We start from the raw sequence: 9,011 nt of genomic DNA, 5'->3' as shown, positions 1-9,011 counted from the left end.
TTTTGGCGTGCTAACGAGTACTTACAGCAGGACAGTGTGTGTGGGATCTACGACCTATGATCTGCTCATCATAATGAAAGCTAGTGCAACTTTGTCACTCAGATTTTTAGATGATAACCAAGGAGGGAAATTAGCGGTATCAGGCTTTGGATACACAGAAAATACCTGTAGAATGAATTGCTGGTTTTGTTGTTTTCATTGGATTCGTAGCTATATCACCAGTTTCAGTCACCAAACCAGCATCTTTTCTTTCTTGTCATTTTCCTCACCTGATATCTGAATACACTGTTATCCAGTACTTTATTTATTTTTATTTTTATATATGCTTTTTATTGGTCCCCAGTGGAGAAATCACAATTTTTTCACTGTGTTGTTAGAACACATTACACACAGGCCTGAAATACACACATGCTCAGGTCCTATACAAGCACAAGTGGAGAGATGTCAGAATGAGGGGGCTGCAACTGCTGGACAGGCGCCCCGAGCAGTAGGGTATGGTTCGGTGCCTTGCTCAAGAGCACCTTGGCAGTGCCCAAGAGGTGAATTGGCACCTTTCCATCTACCAGTCCGGTTCCCAACCCAACTCCCTACGGACTGAGCTACTGCCACCCCTTTTTGATTGGGGTCAGTTGGGTCTCCCATCTCCGCTGGGTGACCTGGTCACAGTCTGGGTCATCACACGGCTCTGGAGGTTAAATAGCTGTTAGAACACACAATAATCTGCAAACACTTGGTGAAACTGGCCTTAAGCTCCCTCTCTACTGTCCTGCCTCCCCCTCACTGAATTGGCAGCCGTGCCCGAGAATAGGCATGTAAACCATGTAGGCCTGACACCAGTTGTTTTGACTGAGAGCACTGAGGCACTGACTTATTGTGCAACACAAGGCACAGCCTTTAGCCTCATAAGCTATAACGATAAATTCCCTGCTGTAAACTCACCCCTCCCACTTCCAGAATGGATCTTTTCCAGCATGGAATTTGGAAGCATTTTTCCTTAAAAGATGTAGTTAATCCTATCAGAACGTTTTTGATACATACGGCAGAGTGTGTATTTTATCAGCATTGTTACAGTGTTCCTGAGAACTCCACACCCATTAGAGTCAATTTGGTACTCTGATATTTTTGAGCAGGCATCCTGAGCCATATCAGTGCTGTGAATGGACAAACAACACTCCAGTCCCCACTTAAATCACACCTACTTTTTTACTTTAAAGTCAGTGGTGAAATAAAGTTACTAAATGGTATTGAATTGGCATTCAAGTTGTCTAGACTAAGTGGCACTTAAGTCCAAGCAGGGTATAATATGGGCTTTACAGTTTGAACAAGATATGGGTCAACACATTTTAGCCATGCTACCAATATCAATTTGTCCGACACTTAGCTGCACCTTTTATTTAGTGCTAATTAGCAAATGTTAGCATGCTGACACGCTAAACTTATGTGGTGTACATGGTAAACATAACCGCTAAACATCAGCATGTTAGCATTGAGCATCATTGTGAGTGTGTTGCCAACACCTTGAGCTTCTAGCAAGGCTGTATGCTGCAATCATGTTTCGTCGGAATAATCGGAAGATTTGTTTCCGACTGGGAATACTCATGTCGACCCCCTCAAGTCGGAATGACAACTCTGAAAGTCAGTGAAAACTTTGTTACACGACTTGCCAAGTACACGTCATATTACACAGAAACATGGCTGAGAAAAGTAAATGTTGGGTTGATGAAGATTTTTTTTAAATGAATTTACATATTGTATATAATTTTCTTGCTTACATGTAATTTGTATAATGGTATTAGGTTGTAACCGTTATTTAAAAAAGTTATTTATTCGCATAAACCCTGATAACAGCAAGTCAAGTAAAGCAATATTTTAGTGGTTTTAGAGAATACTGGTGCTGGTGCAGCAACACGTCTGGGACAAAATCACCAATATAAAGCTTCAAACTGTTCAGCATACTTAGATAGCAACATGAATCTTCACACCAACCCATCATCCAGACGCTAACGCTGTGAGCAATAAAATACAACACAACTTTCCAACTCGAGAAATAGAACTAACCGAGGAGCATGTGAATGCACTAGTATACTCTTGCTGTCTGTGTACTATATAAATACATACAGTGGTGTGAAAAAAGTGTTTGCCCCCTTCCTCATTTCCTGTTCCTTTGCATGTTTGTCACACTTAAGTGTTTGAACATCAAACCAATTTAAACAAAAGTCAAGGACAACACAAGTAAACACAAAATGCAATTTGTAAATGAAGGTGTTTATTATTAAAGGAGAAAAAAAATCCAAACCATCATGGCCCTGTGTGAAAAAGTGATTGCCCCCTTGTTAAAACATACTATAACTGTGGTTGTCCACACCTGAGTTCAATTTCTCTAGCCACACCCAGGCCTGATTATTGCCACACCTGTTCACAATCAAGGCATCACTTAAATAGGAGCTGCTTGACACAGTAAGGTCCACCAGAAGATCCTTAAAAGCTACACATCATGCCGAGACCCAAAGAAATTCAGGAACAATTGAGAAAGAAAGTAATTGAGATCTATCAGTCTGGAAAGGGTTATAAAGCCATTTCCAAAGCTTTGGGAATCAGCGAACCACAGTGAGAGCCATTATCCACAAATGGCGAAGACATGGAACAGTGGTGAACCTTCCCAGGAGTGGCCGGCCGCCCAAAATTACCCCAAGAGCGCAGCGACGACTCATCAAGAGGTCACAAAGACCCCACAACAACGTCCAAGAACTGCAGGCCTCACTTGCCTCAGTTAAGGTCAGCGTTCATGCCTCCACCATCAGGAAAAAGACTGGGCAAAAATGGCCTGCATGGCAGAGTTCCAAGGAGAAAACCACTGCTGAGCAAAAAGAACATCAAAGCTTGTCTCAATTTCTCCAGAACACATCTTGATGATCCCCAAGACTTTTGGGACAACATTCTGTGGACCGATGAGACAAAAGTGGAACTCTTTGGAAAGGTGTGTGTCCAAGTATATCTGGCGTAGAAGGAACACTGCATTTCATAAAAGAACATTATACCAACTGTAAAATATGGTGGTGGTAGTGTGATGGTCTGGGGCTGTTTGCTGCTTCAGGACCTGGAAGACTTGCCGTGATAAAAGGAACTATGAATTCTGCTGTCTGCCAAAGAGATCCTGAAGGAGAATGTCCGACCATCTGTTCGTGTACTCAAGCTGAAACGAACTTGGGTTCTGCAGCAGGACAATGATCCTAAACACACCAGCAAGTCCACCACCGAATGGCTGAAGAAAAAACTAAATGAAGACTTTGGAGTGGCCTAGCCAAAGTCCTGACCTGAATCCTATTGAGATGTTGTGGTATGACCTTAAAAAGGCCGTTCATGCTCGAAAACCCTCTAATGTAACTGAATTAGGACAATTCTGCAAAGATGAGTGGGCCAAAATTCCTCCAGGACGCTGTAAAAGCCTCATTGCACGTTATCGCAAACGCTTGGTTGCAGTTGTTGCTGCTAAGGGTGGCCCAACCAGTTATTAGGTTTAGGGGGCAATCACTTTTTCACACAGGGCCATGATGGTTTGGATTTTTTTTCACCTTTAATAATTAACACCTTCATTTACAAATTGCATTTTGTGTTTACTTGTGTTGTCCTTGACTATTGTTTAAATTGGTTTGATGTTCCAGAAACACTTAAGTGTGACAAACATGCAAAGGAACAGGAAATGAGGAAGGGGCAAACACTTTTTCACACCACTGTAGATGCCCTTTGGAGTGGGCGTATTAGTGTTGCTGAAGTGCTTTTATGTGAACATGTGATCTTAATTCCATGTCACACAGCATCCTGGTCCCCTTTTTGCACAGACTGTCAGCTGAGAGGAATAATTGCGGTTATTTGTGTGTTCTCTGCCTCTGTCTGATTCTGTCTTCATGCCTGCACTCTGTATTTGTGCAATACTACTTCAGTCAGTGGACGCAGAAGGGCGTGTCACACCACTGCATGCTTGTTACATGAACACGCAAACTTAAAAAAAAAAAAATCATGCCATGGTTCCATTTCAGGTTATATTATAATTAGATTTGAAATGTCCTTTTCCTGTTAGAGACACTCTGTTGTAGGTCTGTTGTATGCCCGATGATATGTAAATGTAAAAGTAAGCTAGTAACTAATGTGAATTATTTATTTTTGCATGCAACAATTCAAATGCTCAGACAGACATTATAAAATGTTCCAGATGGAGATATGCTACAGAGAGGAAACCGATCTTCCCACCAGGGCCACAAGTCTGCCTTTCTGATTAGGCCCCATTTGTTTCTAAACTACATCGCTGATTAAAACAGCTTGACTGGGAACTAGTTCTGACATATGAGGGAATCCTTGTGAGATTTAGAAGGAAGAATGAGGGCCAAGTCTTTGAGATCTCAGCGCACTTGTATTTTGTCGGTGTGGTCCCAAATTACCCCCTCACAATTCTTTTACCACCCAGATAATGATTCATTACAGTTGCAAAGCTCCATACAGTGGTTTAACAACTTTTGATTCCAGTAAAGCCTCGCCTGTAAGCCTTGCCAATAAACAACATACTGTAATTAGGCTACTTAAAACCTTAAAGTTGGACTTCTCAGTGCTCCCTCATGGTGGTCTTGATTTTTAATCAGAGGTAATATACAGACTGCTTTAAATGACTTAAAGACCCCCTTTACTCAGAAATGTGCTTGTTGTTACTTCACTTGCTTATTCATAGATTCTGCATTTTGAGGGCGAAGGAGTATGTTTTAAGACATGCTAGTGGGATGCTAACTTTGGTTTGAACAGCAATATCTCAAAAACTATTGGATGGATTGCCATGAAATGTTGTACAGACATTTGTGGTTCTCAGATGATGTATCCTAATAACTTTGGTAATCCTTTGACATTTATTAAAGAGCCATCATGAGGTTAACATTTGTGATTCTGAGTGAAATGTCTCATCAAATGTATTGGATGGATTACCGTGACATATGGTACCAGATGTATTTCCCCCTGAGAAATAATTGTTATAATTTTGGTGATTCCATGACTTTCAGCACCATCATTAGGTCAAACTTAAAATTTCTCCAATACTTAGGTTTGTGACCAAATACTTGCAAAACGAATGATGTTCCCATCTTAGTTGTAACAGTTGTAACCTATGGTTGTAACAAATAACAAATGCTAACACGCTAAACTAAGAAGGTAAACATTAGCTAAACATCACTATGTTGTCATTACAAACATGTTTCTGGTGTTGGTGATGCAGGCTAACATTTCATATAGCACCATTATAAAGTCAAATTTCAATTTGTCCAGCTGATATGGCATAATTAATGAACACTTGCTAATGACATTACCATCAACCTCAGCTGTGGGCTACTGTAACGTTACTTTGTGTTTACTGCCGCTAATTAACCAATGTTAGCATGCTAACACACTAATAAGATGGTGAACATACAGTATTAAACATAACGTTACCTGCTTCAACAGCACGTTAGCATTGTCATTGTGAACATGTTAGCATTTAGCTTTAAGTCCTGCTGTGTCTGAGGCATCCTCAAAGAACCGCTGGCAAGGCTGTAGACTAGTGAGCATCTATACATGCTAGAAAACTAGCTATAGCTATCGGTGTAAAGAAATAATGTTACTAGCATGGCTGGCTTGTTAACTAGTTCATTTTTTTATCATTGTTATTCAAATTAGATTGTTTTAATATGTCTTTAACAACATGTCTGAAATGTATCTTTAATGTATCAGAATCAGTTTTATTGCAACATTAGGTTTTCAGATACTGTAGGCTACAAGGCATTTGTCTTGTTCTTTTAGAAATAGTAAAAATATATCTTTTTTTAAAATGGAAGAAACACACGTACATTGTTGTGCAGGAATGTGCAAAAGATTGAGTATTTGCAAAAGTTCATAATATGAAGTCTAAGTACAATAATATAAAATACTGTAGAAATGAACTGTGGTTCTGTTTTTGTGTAAGGCTATTTGGGCAACAGACTTTTTTTCTTCTTCAGCTTAAAGAAATCTTCTGTGTTTACATCCTGAAAGAAAAAAAGAAAAACTCGAGCAGCCTAATGCAATATCCTGAGCAGCTCCTGCTCACAAGGGGGGCCTGACTCCTGGAGAAATTTGATCCTGCATTGGGCCCTTTAAAGGAATATGGGATGAGTCTGTTGAATGGAGCTCAGAGTGAAGTCCCACAGTAGTCTGCGCTCCAGAGAAAAGCAAAGGACAAGCAGCAGCAGCAGCGGGACGGGGGTCGACACAAGACATGAACCACTGAAAAAAGAAATGAATGAGGAATGAGAGCGGAGAGAAAGTCGAAGTGAAGAAGTTATGAGCCGAATTGCGACGAATTACAGGGTAATGTGTCCGTGAGCGGGGGAAGCCGACTGAAGGGGGAGAGAGACAACAAAGTCACAAGGTAAAGTAGCTGTGAAGGACTCCGCTATAGAACCGTTTTATCTCTTTATCTTCTTCCATATCACGCACTGCTTTTAATGCAGATGCCAAGGGACACATTTAACCAAGACACACGAGGTTGGTTGGGACAAAAGCCGCAGCTGCAGTTAAATATTTTGAGAGATGTCTGAACTTAGCCTGTTTGAAGTCTTTTTGCTGACCAACGGGTTTACGGTTGTTACTATTATACTACTAAGCCGTGCGCGTCTGGCACACCTGTTCCTTTTGGCCTTTTTTGGACAAAATCTTACCTTGAGGTAGCTCTAAAAACACGTATCCAGGCTAGGCTATATTAACTATATATGTTAAGACAAAAAGTAGGCCTACGTTTTCTTGTTTTCATTGACATTTGCATGAAAAAAAAAACACATGCATGTTATTCTCATCATTATGTGCATCTGGAGAAATACTGCTCCATACATCAATCTGACCCCTGCAGCAGCCGCCATAGCCGTTACTGAACACTTTCCCAAGCTAAAACACGAACAGAAGATATATTTTCTAGTCTCACAATGTATGGTTATAACTGTCTCTTACTGTAACTCATGCAAACAGAGCCTTTCTCCATGCCCCACAGTGCGGTGTGTGTGTGTGTGTGTGTGTGTGTGTGTGTGTGTGTGTGTGTGTGTGTGCGTGTGCGTGCGTGTGCGTGCGTGTGTGCGCGCGCGCGCGTGTGTGCAGGATAGCTGCAGAGGTAAATGTTTACACCTCAGCGCAAAAGAATGTCATGGCCTGTACTTAAGGCTAAGACTGATAATGATTGTGGTCAGTTTGCTGAGGCCTGTCATTAACCTGAGCTGGAAGAGAGCTGCAGGTTTGCTTGCTGGCAAAGGTAGGAGGAGAGGATGTGGAGGAAGGGAAGAGGGAGGGAGGGAAGAGGAGGGTGGGAAAGGTGCTGCAGGAGCTGAGGAGAAGAAGCGCAGGAGGATGGAAAGTGAGAGGTGTTGGGAGGAGGAGAGGTGAGGCTAGATAGAAAGAGGAGGAGGAGGAGTAAGACAGATAAGATGATAAATGGCAGGAGGATAAACATGGGGTTTTTCATGATTTTAAAAAGTAGGCTGAAGACTTGCATTGGCCTCTGCAGTGCTTTAAATGTCTGATTTGATTAACTGCTCAGTTAAAAAAAGTTAAACTTTTGATTCTTAATTATTACAAGATAATAAAAAGTAGGGCAAACGCTGTTATTTATAAAGTTTTAAAACATTCTCCTTTTGCACCACATAACATAAACCTCAACGTTTCTAAGAAAAGGGTCAAAGGTTAAGAAATGTGTAGCTGTGTTGGAGAGCCCCCCCCCCCCTTCCACTTTATTTATAGGACTACATCCCAGCTGTACCATAATAGTGAGGCACTAATTTAAACAAAAGTGTGAGGCCTACTTGACCGGATGGGAGTCGACAGAGGTCCCCTTTGTTAAACATACGGGGCCGCCGGAGAGAAGATAAGGCAATATTTAACACACCCATACTCCTCCAGCTCTCAGATAATTTGTCTTTGTCTGCTTTGGTACACACAGAGATCTGCTATGCTGACACGAATCTGCAGCAACTGACCCAGATTTACACACACACTCACACTCACACATGCTCCTGTGCTGTTTGATGGGAGTCTTTTATTTGATGGGGTGGAGGGATACCAAAACATGGGAAAGCCAAGTTGGACCTCGGCAGAGACAACAACAGCGGGGATTTGAAATGTCTGGTGGGGATGATATCATTGAACCACCTAATCACTTACATCACCGCAGCTGCATGCTCAGCAGTGTGTCAGTGTGTGTTTGTGTGTGCGCGCTCATGTGTCTGTTTCCAATCTATTTCAGTGTGTATCTCCATCTGTGTCTGTCTGAGCTCTGGTAAGTAAAGCGCTGAAGAGTTACGACTGGCCTGGGAGTGTGTGTTTGAATATGTGGTGATTAAGGAGGTTGTATTCAATGGAAGGAGTCACATGAGAGTACTTGTGGTCCTTGCATCCTCTGAGTAAAGGTGCAGTCAAACAATCCGCTTTTGCAACAGACAGACAGAAACGCCGCACACCGTCCCCATCCAAACGATCTCTGATAGCTTCCATATTTTGAATAAAAACTACTTCTCACTAGATATCATATCTCACTCAGTCTGAGAAATAATGCAATATAACTGTCAGTGTAGTCAATGGAAAGCAGTTGTCGGTGATGGCAGGCGTAGAAACGATCCTGCTGGGATCGTTGCGGTGGCGTTTCCATTCAGTCGTCCTCCCCGGTGTTTGCTCTGGCCGCGGCTACGTGGAAGTTCTCACAGCTAGATAGAATAGAGAAGCTCCCAGGGCCTTCGTGTCTGTCTGCATCCAGGAGAGGACTCACCATTCTGGGCTTCGGCTCCCCCATGCACTTCGCACTCTGGGTGGCCTGAGTGTTAGCAAACATGGATCTACCATGCAGATCCTGGAAAGCTTTGTTTTTGTTGTCTTAGCTTTTTTTTTTTTTTCTCCCACCAGAATATTTCCAGCATTGGCATAATATGTCAGACAGAGGAGATACTGTAGAAGAGAATTATCATACATAGCAGTAGACTCAG

General features: G+C 41.9%; 1 protein-coding gene across 2 annotated transcripts in view; it reads left to right on the top strand.

Annotated features, from left to right (window-relative positions):
* Positions 1-6,134: 6,134 nt before the first annotated feature.
* plekhh1 (pleckstrin homology domain containing, family H (with MyTH4 domain) member 1) overlaps positions 6,135-9,011 on the top strand; it is a 41,501-nt gene continuing 38,624 nt past the window's right edge. The window contains exon 1 of one of the 2 annotated variants that reach the window (XM_078277520.1): positions 6,135-6,421. The gene's annotated coding sequence lies outside the window, so the exon portion shown is untranslated. The remainder of the gene's footprint in view (positions 6,422-9,011) is intronic. The other variant, XM_078277519.1, reaches the window with a different exon arrangement.

The sequence above is a fragment of the Sander vitreus genome, chromosome 20 (genome assembly GCF_031162955.1).
Source record: "Sander vitreus isolate 19-12246 chromosome 20, sanVit1, whole genome shotgun sequence".
Taxonomy (NCBI): Eukaryota; Metazoa; Chordata; class Actinopteri; order Perciformes; family Percidae; genus Sander; species Sander vitreus.
This window is presented reverse-complemented; position numbering and strand designations above follow the sequence as displayed.